Here is a 15,807-nt window from a genome sequence, read left to right as displayed (position 1 = left end):
TATTAATTCACTTGATGGCTCCCGGCCACAGAAATCTGTTTTGATTTCATTTGACGTGAGAGCTGTAAACGAAGACATGTAACATATACACGGGTCACGTGGGGAAGGAACCCCCCCCCCCCCCCCCCCCCCCCCCCATAATTCAGTTGGCTCTGCGCGAATCTGGCAGCTTGGGCGCATCACAAAAATTTTTCTGGGTAGCTTCTGGCTACTTGCTGCTAATGCTCATACAGCAGACAGCCACGCATCAAGTAGCCAGAAGCGGGAGGAAGGCACTGCTCATACGCGAATTCAGGTCTGCGCATGCGCACGAGCCCGCTGCCAACTGCTCAAACAAACCTTAGTTCAAAGATGATGCTCAGATCGATACTGGTGTCGACCTCATCGGCGCCACAAGGACAATATTCTTTTCCAACTGCATATTTCACAAACAAATTTGATACTGAACAAGAAGAAAACACTGAGTTTAGTTACGAAATGGTAGAGCAGAAACTAAGTGAATCACAGATACTAAATGATATGCAACAACAAGAACTTTCTAACTTGTTATTTAAGTATGTAAATGTTTTCAGTAAGGAGCCAAGAGTAATCAAAGACTATGAATATTAATTTTAAGTTCATTCATATGAAACATTCTTTATAGAAAGAGATTTTCACTCTGCAGCGGAGTGTGCGCTGATATGAAACTTCCTGGCAGAGTAAGACTGTGCGCCAGACCGAGACTCGAACTCGGGACCTTTGCCTTTCACGGGCAAGTGCTCTACCAACTGAGCTACCCAAGCATGACTCACGCCCCGTCCTCACAGCTTGATACTGAACAAGAAGAAAACACTGAGTTTATCCTTTCTTTCAGGAGTGCTAGTTCTGCAAGGTTTGTGGGAGAGCTTCTGTAAAGTTTGGAAGGTAGGAGACGAGGAACTGGCAGAAGTAAAGCTGTGAGGACGGGGCGTGAGTCGTGCTTGGGTAGCTCAGTTGATAGAGCACTTGCCCACGAAAGACAAAGGTCCCAAGTTCGAGTCTCGGTCCGGCACACAGTTTTAATCTGCCAGGAAGTTTCAACATTCTTTATAATATCATATCCTATTCCATGTGGAAAACGAGAGACGGTAAGGGATGGGATCAATCATATGATTAAGTGGGGAATTACACAACCTTCAATTTCACACTATTGTCATTACCAGTAAGTAAACCAGATGGCTCTGTAAGATTAGTTCTCGATGCTAGAGGTATCAATAAAATTTTAGCACCAGTATGCATAAAATCAGACAAATTGGATGAACAGCTTTTAAAGTTTGCAATACAAAGTTCATCAGCATACTCAGTCTCAAGGAGTCCTACTGGCAAATAAAGCTCCATGAAGAAATTCGGAAATATACAGCATTTGTTTGTGGTCACAGAAGTTACGAATTCCATGTTCTACCTTTTGGACTGCACATTGTTGTGGGCGTGTTTATATCTGCACTGGACAAAGTCTTATGACCAGAACTGCTTAGCAAAGTCACTGTTTATGTAGATGACATGCGCTACGGTCGCAGTTTCGAATCCTGCCTCGGGCGTGGATGTGTGTGATGTCCTTAGGATAATTAGGTTTAATTAGTTCTAAGTTCTAGGCGACTGATGACCTCAGAAGTTAAGTCGCATAGTGCTCAGAGCCATTTAGATGACATGCTAATAGCGACACCCAGTTGGTTAGAGCATATCAGGCTGATTGAACAGGTACTTCAATGATTCACAGAATATGGTGTAACAGCCAATTTTAAAAAAGTCTGGTTTTGGTAAGGAAGAAGTTATATTTGAAGGTCATGTTGTGTCAGAACGAGGTATATTACCTGATCCGAAAAAACTGTCCAGCTCCAAGGAATAAGGAACAACTAAAAGCCTTTTTAGGACTAACATATTTTTTCGTAAATTCGTACCACAGCAACTGATGAACAGCGATGCGTTACTCAATTTGTTAAAAAATAGGCTTTGGTTATGGGATGACAGGAGTCAGTAGGCAATACTCAATGCAAACATTCTGAGCCAGCGTGACATGTCCAAAGATTTTTGTCTATTCACAGATGCCTCATCTCAAGGGCTGGGGCATCCTTGTTCCAGATGCTGTAGTGTTTCCTTTCCTTGGGGTTCTGCCGTGAAAATACAAAATAGAAAATCTGAATGGGTTTTGAATTTTGATGGAATAAGTTAAGGATAAGGCGGAATTCGTATTACTGATTGAGATAGTGCTGTAATTTGGCCGTGAATGGCAGACCGGGTCGGCAACACTACAAAAAGCGACTGTAAGGGAATAGCATCAGAAATAAGTTGAAATTTACCTTATAATTCTGTCAGAAACGTAATATTTATTATAATAGTGTCTTCGTGGCTGCGTCTGGAAAACTTCTTAATTTTCTTGTAGGATGACCTGTTTTCATTGTTCGCTGGTCCTCTTGTACTTCGTTCTTCTTGAAGTTGTCACTTTCATTGTAAGGATTAATTTATAAATTTGGCGATAACCATTGCGGAAATACAGAAGCGTCCGATCTTACCCGTCGGCTTTGACCCATGACGTCACAAATACCGCGGAAACGACTATAAACAATTCCAATATGGCGGATATAAAAACATCGCATACGTATTGTAAACACTGAAATACACAAGTTTCACAAAAAGCCTAATGACTGTAACGGGACAAGCGTGGGAAATTAGGGGTTTTTGGGTGCGGAGAAACTAAATATACAGAAATGTAGCCACCGACCGCCATTCAAAACCACGCAAAACAACGAAATAAATCAACATCACAAAACTGACCAAATACCAAAAAACACATTCCTATCCATAATCGGACACTTCCCTTAACCTATATAGCTCAACAGAACCTACCGATCACATCCCCCAATAGAAAACTAAGAAACGAAAGCTTCCCTTACACCTACATACATCGGCACTTATGCAGTTTAGCAGGTACGGAAAAAATTTTTCTTTTTTTTTTAAAATTTGATCATCATGTGTCGTTATGCGGTGGGGGGAGTCTGCAGTGCCCCCCCATCCCCCCACAGGCTTCATTAGTGTCAAATCAATACTTTCGAATCATAGGCGGCCGCTGCCGCGGCCGCATTCCAAAAAAAAAACTCCCAACCTAACCTCAAGTGGGCTACGCTACAGATCAATATGTTCATCAAATTGCTTCGTATTACGTATACATGTTCATTAGTGTCAAATCAATATTTTCGAATCATAGGCGGCCGCTGCCGCGGCCGCATTCCAAAAAAAAAACTCCCAACCTAACCTCAAGTGGGCTACGCTACAGATCAATATGTTCATCAAATTGCTTCATATTACGTATACATGTCCATTAGTGTCAAATCAATATTTTCGAATCATAGGCGGCCGCGGCCGCTGCCGCGGCCGCATTCCAAAAAGAAACTCCCAACCTAACCTCGTATTCAGGGCTACGCTACAGATCAATGTGTAGGTCCCTTACGTCACGGGTCAAAGCCGACGCGTGAGATCGGATGTTTCCAACCTATACCCAATACACAAAACATACATAAATAACCAAAAAAAAAACGGAACTTACCTCAAAAAAGTTCCAGCTCCACAAACTAGATTGGCCACCACAATCACACACACACACACACACACACACACACACACACACACACACACACACACACACACACACACCAACGAAAAAATACTGAACTAAAATAAAAACCCAACCCACCCAAACGTCAACCCCCTCCCCCACAACTCCAAAATACAACACACAAACACTATACAACAAAATAAACCACCCACCCACCTACCCAGCCCACCCTAACTAACCACTTTCGGTCTATACATTTTACCCACAGCCCTTAAAAAAACCCAAAGAATGCAATAGCCCTCTGGGACACTCTTCCGCCAACAGTACTCATCTAAATGAGACTGAAGGTTGGAAGAGCGCCTCTTCCCCCTCCCAAGAACTGACTTAACCACTCCCCACATCCCCTCAATTGTGTTAGTGCAAGCCCCAGTATCATAATTCTTAAACTCTAGACTGTGGTTCACTACTAAGTGATTAAATCCCCTCTCACCCAACCCCCTATATGAAGAAAACGCATCTGAAACTACTGTGGACCCCGGCTCTACATACTCCTCAATTAACCCCACTAATTCAGGCTTCGACCTCCCCTCCACAACCCTAAAAACACATTCAGTACCCCCACCCCCCTGAACAACAGCCCCCCACACCCAAAGACCAGCCACAGACTTCCCCCTCCCATACTTCCTTTTACCAAACTGCGACTCATCCACCTCCACAAGCACCCCATGCCCACCCAACTTACCCCTGTACTTAATAAATTCGGAACACACCTCACGACAAAAGGAATACCAGTCTAAAACAGTCCTCTCACTCACACCAGTCTCAAACGCGCAAAAACTCTGCCCGCAACTATAACAAAAATAATACGTAATAAGCACAATCTCACGCATGGCCAATCTAGACTTCTCGAACCAGGTACCACGCCTTACAGAACGCCATACGCCATCTTTCCGGCAACACCACATGTATCCGTCCCTGGTCCGAGAGTCCGGAACTTTAACCAATTTCATAGGTTCACGGCACACACCGCACTTCACGACCTCGGCAATTAAGCCAAATAGCTGAAGAAATTTAATCAGCTCTAAAGCTGTCTCCCCCATCATCGCCCTCAACCGAACACTGTTAAGGCGGTCTTTCATATCCATTCCTGAACAAAAAACCACAACCAAATACACTCAATAACAAACTCACCCGACGTACAGCAATGAGCATTAAATTAACCATTAACTCACTAATAGAAATTCCGCTTCAAATCCAACACCTGAGCAACAGAAAACTGACCCCACCACACGAAACAAACGAAAACCATGAACACACCACCAGAGAGCACGACAAACAAAAACAAGACATCTACAAAAACGCCACAATCGCAAATCAAACTCCGCGCCGTAATGACGTCACACACCACAACACGCTTACGTCACGGGTCAAAGCCGACGGGTAGGATCGGACGCTTCTGTTGACCCACCATTGCGAATCACTACTGAAATAACTTCGTTTCGTAATATAATTTTAATTTCCTCATTGTTTATCACAGCGCCGAAAAATACACGTCTTGAACGTATGAAGGCAAGAGAGTAATAAACTAGTTGTTAAAAACAAGCACCTACGCAAAAGTAAAACAAAAGGATCAAAATTACTTATAAAAAATCTGTCGCTGGCGCAGCGCACTTCTGCATGCGCGATCGTAAATCGTATCTTTGCACGGGCGGAGGCGCGGTAGTCAAAGTACCGTTACAATGCCTCCTCTACTGATACGCTCCGCAAGCGAGAAAATTTACACACACACAGATATATATGAGAAAACAAGAATTTTACATATTATAAAAAAAAATATTTCTGAGCACAATGCTCTTTGCATAGTGGTCTTTGTATACAGTGTTTCTGGTGTGTATCTTCCTTAAGAGTTGTGACATTGATTCTTTGAACTGCGGCGTATTATCGTTGCTTGGCACAGCGTCAAGCGTTTGAATTAGGTTCACAACTTAGCATGATTCGTGTTTACAATGGAATTAATTCGAGCAATAAATGTTTCTATTATATTGCTCCAATGTCTTTAAACGTAGTATCGAATTCAGTGTGAGTGTGTGTGTTACTGCCTGGATCTCTTGCGTGTGACTTGAAGAAAATCCAAAGTTTGTTCATTGTGTCAGCACGAAATTGTGATCACCAGCAGTCGAATTTTGGTGGCGTCCACCGGGGTATAAATGGTCAATGAGGGTACAGGAAACACCTCACTGTCTACGACAGGTGATGAGCTTGTCCTTAAATACACCAACCTGAAGACCTGCCGGCTTCCACTATATCATACACATTAAGGCATATTGCCACTACGTAAATATTTCTGGACCAGTGTTCCATCACGTTGGTTTCTTCTTTGCATTTTCAGTTCCATTTATATGAATCATGTGCTACATGCTCAAGTCCTTTATAGTTCATTAACATCTCCTTAAAATGGGGGCCTACATTTCTAGATATAAGTACATGAATATGCAAATATTTACAATAAATCATTACGTGAGGTATTTACATTGTTGTCATATAGTACAAATACAGAATTGAATGAAAAATATAGCCTAGTAAATTTTTACATTACATTCAATATCATTGTGCTGACATGTGAATTACATTACATTCAGATTGAAATATACATTTTATTTGTTAGCTGATTCTTTGTCCTTTCTTTCCTTTTTTTGTTCCTTTCCCTTTCGTTACACTTGCAACATTTTAAAATAATTATGGCAACTCGCTAGAATATTCAACTTAAAATTTATCTTGCGTCCTGGAATAAAATTTACACATATTTCAAGCTTCAAGACAGCCCTCTGTAGGAGGATAGGTTCATGGGATGGTTGCTAACTATTTCATAAATACTAGTAAAGTCATCTCCTACAGTGGACTACACAAAATAAAATATGATAGACAAAATACATGTTAACTTAATATAATGTAAAATTTCCTATACCTAATACCATTCGTAAGAGTGGTGCCCCTCTAAATATCTTAGGATCCTACAAGTATGTACATCAGTGTGGTAAGTGTATATATACCAAGTTCAAGTCAATCATGTTTGTGTAGTTCATCTCCTTCCTTTCATGAATATCAAGAAATATAAATAAATGTTGTACTTAATAAATAAATCTTCTTAGTTCTTGTCAGATAACTGCTGCCACGTTCCATGTTGTATATCCACTCTGTACCCACCTTGTGGTGCCTGTAAAATTCTATTCATAAATAAATATGTGTGTATGCCTCTCCACACTTTCAGATAATCACAAATTTCAAATATTTCATCAACATGTATAAATTTTTTCTAAGGGAGGGATGAGAGTGTGAGCCACAACAGAGGACTGGGGTTTTGTTTTCTCCTTATTCTCCTTTCTATTTAATGGTGCATTAGTTCAGTACAGTAGATGAGCTTTAATTATACCATTAGGTGACTGCTAAATATGTTGTCTTAAATAATTCTTCCAATCTCAAGTGTCAAGCCTACGTAACTCCAAAAATTTCATTACAAATTTCCATTAGATTAGTGTTATAGACTTAAATCTTCTGGTATATTTTCAACAGTGGCTGCTGTAAGTAATTCTTTCCACATAAATCTATACTTTCACCTTTAATTATAAAAATATATAAGACATCACATCAGTAATTATCTCAGGCATACCAATCTTTCAATAAATAATACTGCTTCCACTACTTTCATTCTGTATTCCGTGAGTACATGTGATATAGCGTTCAAATCTAGTTTCTCTCCTCTCAACATATTCTCAATTACTCATAACATTCTCACCTATCCATTATTCATTCTTCACAAAATGTTGTTGTTGTTGTGGTCTTCAGTCCCGAGACTGGTTTGATGCAGCTCTCCATGCTACTCTATCCTGTGCAAGCTTCTTCATCTCCCAGTACCTACTGCAACCTACATCCTTCTGAATCTGCTTAGTGTATTGATCTCTTGGTCTCCCTCTACGATTTTTACCCTCCACGCTGCCCTCCAATGCTAAATTTGTGATCCCTTGATGCCTCAAAACATGTCCTACCAACCGATCCCTTCTTCTAGTCAAGTTGTGCCACAAACTTCTCTTCTCCGCAATCCTATTCAATACCTCCTCATTAGTAACGTGATCTACCCACCTTATCTTCAGCATTCTTCTGTAGCACCACATTTCGAAAGCTTCTATTCTCTTCTTGTCCAAACTGGTTATCGTCCATGTTTCACTTCCATACATGGCTTCACCCCATACAAATACTTTCAGAAAAGACTTCCTGACACTTAAATCTATACTCGATGTTAACAAATTTCTCTTCTTCAGAAACGATTTCCTTGCCATTGCCAGTCTACATTTTATATCCTCTCTACTTCGACCATCATCAGTTATTTTACTCCCTAAATAGCAAAACTCCTTTACTACTTTAAATGTCTCATTTCCTAATCTAATCCCCTCAGCATCACCCGATTTAATTTGACTACATTCCATTATCCTCGTTTTGCTTTTGTTGATGTTCATCTTATATCCTCCTTTCAAGACATTGTCCATTCCGTTCAACTGCTCTTCCAAGTCCTTTGCTGTCTCTGACAGAATTGCAATGTCATCGGCGAACCTCAAAGTTTTTACTTCTTCTCCATGAATTTTAATACCTACTCCGAATTTTTCTTATGTTTCCTTTACTGCTTGCTCAATATACAGATTGAATAACATCGGGGAGAGGCTACAACCCTGTCTCACTCCTTTCCCAACCCCTGCTTCCCTTTCATGCCCCTCGACTCTTATAACTGCCATCTGGTTTCTGTACAAATTGTAAATAGCCTTTCGCTCCCTGTATTTTACCCCTGCCACCTTCAGAATTTGAAAGAGAGTATTCCAGTTAACGTTGTCAAAAGCTTTCTCTAAGTCTACAAATGCTAGAAACATAGGTTTGCCTTTTCTTAATCTTTCTTCTAAGATAAGTCTTAAGGTTAGTATTGCCTCACGTGTTCCAACATTTCTACGGAATCCAAACTGATCTTCCCCTAGGTCCGCTTCTACCAGTTTTTCCATTCGTCTGTAAAGAATTCGCGTTAGTATTTTGCAGCGGTGACTTATTAAACTGATAGTGCGGTAATTTTCACATCTGTCAACACCTGCTTTCTTTGGGATTGGAATTATTATATTTTTCTTGAAGTCTGAGGGTATTTCGCCTGTCTCATACATCTTGCTCACCAGATGGTAGAGTTTTGTCATGACTGGCTCTCCCAAGGCCATCAGTAGTTCTAATGGAAAGTTGTCTACTCCCGGGGCCTTGTTTCGACTCAGGTCTTTCAGTGCTCTGTCAAACTCTTCATGCAGTATCTTATCTCCCATTTCGTCTTCATCTATATCCTCTTCCATTTCCATAATATTGTCCTCAAGTACATCGCCCTTGTATAAACCCTCTATATACTCCTTCCACCTTTCTGCCTTCCCTTCTTGGCTTAGAACTGGTTTGCCATCTGAGCTCTTGATATTCATACAAGTGGTTCTCTTCTCTCCAAAGGTCTCTTTAATTTTTCTGTAGGCAGTATCTATCTTACCCCTAGTGAGATAAGCCTCTACATCCTTACATTTGTCCTCTAGCCATCCCTGCTTAGCCATTTTGCACTTCCTGTCGATCTCATTTTTGAGACGTTTGTATTCCTTTTTGCCTGCTTCATTTACTGCATTTTTATATTTTCGCCTTTCGTCAATTAAATTCAATATTTCTTCTGTTACCCAAGGATTTCTATTAGCCCTCGTCTTTTTACCTACTTGATCCTCTGCTGCCTTCCTTACTTCATCCCTCAAAGCTACCCATTCTTCTTCTACCGTATTTCTTTCCCCCATTCCTGTCAATTGTTCCCTTATGCTCTCCCTGAAACTCTATACAACCTCTGGTTCTTTCAGTTTATCCAGGTCCCATCTCCTTAAATTCCCGCCTTTTTGCGGTTTCTTCAGTTTCAATCTGCAGTTCATAACCAATAAATTGTGGTCAGAATCCACATCTGCCCCTGGAAATGTCTTACAATTTAAAACCTGGTTCCTAAATCTCTGTCTTACCATTATGTAATCTATCTGATACCTTTTAATATCTCTAGGATTCTTCCAGGTATACAACCTCCTTTCATGATTCTTGAAGCAGGTGTTAGCTATGATTAAGTTATGCTCTGTGCAAAATTCTACAAGGCGGCTTCCTCTTTCATTTCTTCCCCCCAATCCATATTCACCTACTATGTTTCCTTCTCTCCCTGTCCCTACTGACGAATTCCCGTCACCCATGACTATTAAATTTTCGTCCCCGTTCACTACCCGAATAATTTCTTTTATCTCGTCATACATTTCATCAATTTCTTCATCATCTGCAGAGCTAGTTGGCATATAAACTTGTACTGCTGTAGTAGGCATGGGCTTTGTGTCTATCTTGGCCACAATAATGCATTCACTATGCTGTTTGTAGTAGCTAACCCGCACTCCTATTTTTTTATTCATTATTAAACCTACTCCTGCATTATCCCTATTTGATTTTGTATTTATAACCCTGTAATCACCTGACCAAAAGTCTTGTTCCTCTTGCCACCGAACTTCACTAATTCCCACTATATCTAACTTTAACCTATCCATTTCCCTTTTTAAATTTTCTAACCTACCTGCCCGATTAAGGGATCTGACATTCCACGCTCCAATCCGTAGAATGCCAATTTTCTTTCTCCTGATAACGACGTCCTCTTGAGTAGTTCCCGCCCGGAGATCCGAATGGGGGACTATTTTACCTCCGGAATATTTTACCCAAGAGGATGCCATCATCATTTAATCATACAAAATAACATATACTTATTCCTCAGCATTATATATATATTTTCCTCTTATGCACCATCACTTACTTTTTTACTTCAGCAATAATAATAATACCCTTTTCTCATCTTATATTCCATTTACTTCTATCCATATTACTATTTATCCTCTTATTAAACTAAAATTACATTCACTCATTTCATTCAGTCACTCACATCACTCATATCAACATTACTATTATCACATGCCTCCTAAAGAAAATAATTCTGTTCAGTTCTCTGCCTCCTCTAATGTGTATATGCCTCAATAGCAACTCCTCTTATAACCAAATATCTAATTAGCTATTGGATGGTTCACATTGCTTTCTAGACTTACCTGCATTCATTAGATTGTAAATACCTGTATAACTTCAATGTAGGCTCATTAATTATCTTCTTCTCATTAGCTAACATTTTACTGTATGTAATTTTTCAAATGTCTGTGTGGATGTAGACCTCTGGGTTTCTGTGTTAATGGATATTCTAATGAATAACAGCCAGGATGTGGAATATTTCCAATTCGGTATGGTCCAGAGTATAAGACCTGCCATTTCCTGTTTAAATTTTTTTTTCTGTGTTAACTCTATTGTCAGTTGTTGTTGGTTTACGGTTAAATGACATTTCCCTTTTCCTAAATCTATGATAGCTTGATATTCAATCAAAAAGTCAGTTCCTAATATGCAGTGCATAACTAATTTGTCTGCTACCAGAAAACTGTAATTGAGTGGTATATTTGAAAATGTGAAGTTAATGAGAGTTTGAAATTTCACGTTCTTTGATTTATTACCGGTGGCACTTATAATGTGACAATTCTGTACTAGCAATGTTTGTATGTTCATTATTCGGCAGAAATTGGCGAGTGTTTTACAGGACAATTACAAAGATATCCAAGCAATAGGAATTGTGAAACCAGGTACAAGTACGAAATCTGTTACTAATGTCGACCTGCAGGGAAACAAGAAAGAAGAGAATCAATATGTAGTGTACATAGCTGGTGCCAACGACATCGCAAGAAATGAAGAACGAAATTGCCTAGCAAGCCTGGAAAACTTCTTAGAAGCAAACATATCACGAAACACCATTATTACAACACTGCCTCACAGGTATGATCTCATGTACAATTCGTGTGTAAATAAGTTGATTCGAAAAACAAACATTAAATTGAAACAATTGTGTGCTCGTTTTGGCAAATGTAAAATATTAGATATAGGCAAACTGAACAGAAGCCTACATGGTATGCACCCAAATTTTGAAGGCAAAAAAATCTTGTGTGACAAAATATGGGAAATTATCAAAGAAAACGATGAATTAAACAGAATACTCAGTCACAAAGTAAACAATTTTTTTAGAGGAAAGTATAATAAATTAACCCCTGCATATTAGAATGTCCAGTATGTAACTAATAAAACAGAGCAGCTGAGTGTTTACCTAAATGAATTTAAGCCACACGTCTTCTAGCGAGTGAATCGGGATGCAAGGAAGAGGAAGCATATGGTTACAGGCTAAAAAATTACAAACTTATAAACTTGTACTGCAGAAAGACACACAAAAGTGTTGGGGTAGGCATTTATAGTAGAAATAATGTAAAATGTGAAAAAGTGAAATGGATAGATGATCTGAGTACTGAAATGGTATTTGGGATTGCAGCAGTCAATCTAAAGTATGGAAACAACAGCCTTATTATAGCAGCACAGTATAGGTCACCTGGAAGTAATGCAAAGAGTTTCTAAATTGCCTAGAGGACTTTCTGGAGGGGAAAGCAGTGTGTAAAAAACACTTGTTGCTTGTTGGAGACATCAACATAGACTCATTAAATAATAGTGTTAATTATTTGCGCTATATGGATGGATTACAGTGTTATAACTTAAAACAAATGAACTCAGAACCTACAAGATTCACTGCAAATACGAAGACATGTATTGACCGTGTTCTCACAAATGTAGGAAAAGAGAATGTAAATGTAAACACTTTAAATGAAAACTGTCCTTTAGTTAAAAAGTAAATAAAGCTGTAAACCATAAAGCCGAGAATCTCCCTTCTGAAATTATTGAACTGAGGGAGAAAATAAAAGATTGCTATACACTTTTTAGAGCTACCATAACTACAATATTTCCCAACAAAATATAAACTGCTCAGAAAATCATACAGAGAGTCCTTGACTAACCTAAAAGCACAGAAATATACCTCTGAAACAAGGAACTCTAGCTGTATCAGCAAAACTGCTTGAAAATAATGCATAAAGAAAGTGGGAAACAGAATTCCTGTGAACACAGCAACATAACATTAAAAGAAAATGGCGAAGAAATAAATGACCCAAAAGAAGTGTGTGAGAAATTAATACAAAAGTTCAGTACAGTTGTTACAAATGAAGTTCATGTCAAGCCCCAAAATTTTAGTCTTGGAAAATCCAGCCAGTCCTTTTATATCCACAGCATTACTGAGAGGGACGTCCTAGCAATCATTTCAGCACTTCGACCAAAAATGTATTGTTGCTGGGATGCCATTTCACCTAGACTGCTAAAGGAATGCAGGGATGAATTAGTGAAACCCCTGACTCACTTGATAAATACCTCCCTCAGTAATGGTGTATTCCCTGGCCTTTTGTAAATTACTGAAATTATACCAGTGCATAAAAAGGGATTAAAAACTGACACTAAAAACTACCGGCCAATGTTATTAACCTCAGAACTACGTTAGGCAAATTGTTAGAGAGAGTAATACTAAATCAAGTTGAATCCTATTTCACCAAACACAATCTGTTAAACAACCTACAACATGGATTTATAAAAGGGAGATCTACTACAACAGCAGTAGCATCTTTTATACATGAAATATTAAATAAGCTGGACAAAAATGACAAGATAATAGGCACTTTCCAAGCCTTTGATACTGTGAAACATACCATTCTTCTGTGTAAGCTGGAAGAGTACAGGTTGAGAGGATTAGCCTTGAAACTACTTACCTCCTATCTGAAAGACAGGAAACAGTGTGTAAAGCTAACATATAAAAATAACAACCAAATCAACCTTCAGGACACTTCAATGTGGCATGCCTCAAGGAAGCATACTAGGGCCTTTTCTGTTCCTTGTATATGTAAATAACTTATTTGAACCCCAAAATTGCATGGTTGTAAGCTATGCTGATGACATATCCTTCATCAGCTGTGGCAGTGATATGCAGTCTGCAGCTAACAGTACTGAGATCAGTTTCAATACTCTGTCTGCATACCTTACAGCAAACAACCTTCTTGTACATAAAGACAAAATGGTAATAATGAAGTTCATCCTCAGTTATAATGCTGCCATAACTGATACTGTATTTACATCCCTATTGGGTATTGCATATGCAAATTCACATAAATTTTCGGGCATCATTGTTGATGAACACTTATCATGGAAAGAACATGTAGATAATATTTGCAATAAAATCAGTAGAAATGGATATCTACTTAAATGGGTCTCAGCCTTCTTGGACCATAATACTTCAAGGCAAATATATTTTGGGTCGATTTATCCCCACATTCAGTATGGTATTGAGATATGGGGTGGGGCATCAGCAGTTCATATAGATAGACTTTTTCGATTACAAAAAAAGGCAGTAAGAATGGTAGCCAAGGTAAAGAAGAGAGAGCCTTGTAGAGACATCTTTAGAAAATATAAAATTCTTATGGTGTACTCCACGTATATACTGCAGACAGTCATGTTTGTGAAACAAAATCCTGAATTTAATATGTCAAACAGTAATGTACACAACTATGATACATGGGAAGGGAAAATTTTTATAGAACTGACCAATAAAAAGGCAACGGACCACAGCACACTTAGAATGGGAGCAATTTTCTACAATGCACTACCCTGTGAACTTAATAAAGTAAATCTAAATATGCTAAAGAGTAGACTGAAGCAATTATTAATAGAGAAGTGTTGTTACTCTATAGAGGACTTTAATTTGTAGTGTCATCGTGGAAAACAGTGTGGAGTGTATACCTGTCCTTTTTTCCCCCTAAAGTAAGTCTTTCTGCTCCCGGGATTGGAATGACTCCTTACCCTCTCCCTTAAAACCCACATCCTTTCGTCTTTCCCTCTCCTTCCCTCTTTCCTGATGAAGCAACCGTTTGTTGCGAAAGCTTGAATTTTGTGTGTTTGTTTGTGTGTCTATCGACCTGCCAGCACTTTTGTTTGGTAAGTCTCATCATCTTTGTATATACAATGTCTCCGATCTATCAGTGGTATGAAAGAATGTAATTATACACTGTATTATGTGTACTTTACTATTATAAATATAAGCTAAATTGTGTTACACTGTAGAGGAATCTACGTGTTGTGCTCTTTTGAAAAGTAGTGTGTACAGACATGTGTCTGATCCATATGATGTTATGAAAGAATGTAAATGTTTTACTGTATATGTGTAATGTAAGCTAAATTTTCCTGACAATGTCTGAAAACTTTTTGTTATAGGGACAGAAAATAAATAAATAAATAAATAATTAAATAGAAATGAAGTGGCAACCAAGAAGGAAAAATTAAATTGTTTATATTTACAGCTCACTCCTTTTTTTGAATACCAATCAAACCTCTCCCAATTTAAATCAAAGTTTCGAACATACAATAGATAAATCACTAACACCCTGCAACAAACTACACTAGAAAGGTGGCAAGAAAAAATGTCTTGTCTGATATTGGTATGTTCCAAGGGTGTAATATCACCCAAGGTCACATGGTGGGGTGATCATACAGGGATGACTGTGTTCCATAGTTGCCAGAACCAGAAGCAATATGAGTAGATGAGGATTACCAGACAAACTGGTCCTGCGTGATTGTGGACGAGCAGGCTGTTACCGACATTATGCAATTGGAGATGCCCAGGCACCTGCAGTTTTGAGGGGCACATATGTACTACCCCAGGTGCTATGCATAACCAGCTTAGGTTCAAAATTTCTTAGCCCCATCTTATTGCGTGTTACCATATGTTTATATATAGTTTTTAGTTTTACAAATTTTATTTTTACAAATGTCATCCATTGTTCATTGTTATACACCTTGTTTGATGCTTCTTATGTGCTTAATCCAAGATGCTTGTTTTCTGAAACCAACATTTCACTGTCATCCTTAACAAGAGTCATTGAAGACTGAAGCCCACACAATGCTTGTAGTAGCTGAGGACTGCCAGCAGTGATAAGCTGCCAGCTTGAGAATCCTGGCCAAACACAATCCCACTCAGGACTCGCTAGCTTCCCTCAGATACTTATCATTTGGCACGACCAAATGAGCGCATGTAATTTACTGAATCCTAGAATCCTAAGGATACCATTGCCCTCAAAATTTCAATTTCCTAAGTTGTTGTGTAGAGAGAGAGAGAGAGAGAGAGAGAGATTTATTTATGGAACAGAAAAAATTAAAATAAGTTTTAAATA

The 15,807-nt window shown here is 38.8% G+C and overlaps 1 non-coding gene across 1 annotated transcript; it reads right to left on the bottom strand.

Moving 5' to 3' along the window:
• Window positions 1-707: 707 nt before the first annotated feature.
• Window positions 708-782, bottom strand: Trnas-uga. The gene has a single exon. It is a non-coding gene; the product is annotated as a tRNA-Ser (tRNA).
• Between the last annotated feature and the right edge of the window lie 15,025 nt (window positions 783-15,807).

This window comes from Schistocerca americana, chromosome 1 (genome assembly GCF_021461395.2).
Source record: "Schistocerca americana isolate TAMUIC-IGC-003095 chromosome 1, iqSchAmer2.1, whole genome shotgun sequence".
In the NCBI taxonomy this organism is placed as follows: Eukaryota; Metazoa; Arthropoda; class Insecta; order Orthoptera; family Acrididae; genus Schistocerca; species Schistocerca americana.
Note: the sequence above shows the minus strand (reverse complement) of the source record. Positions and strands in the feature narration are given on the sequence as shown.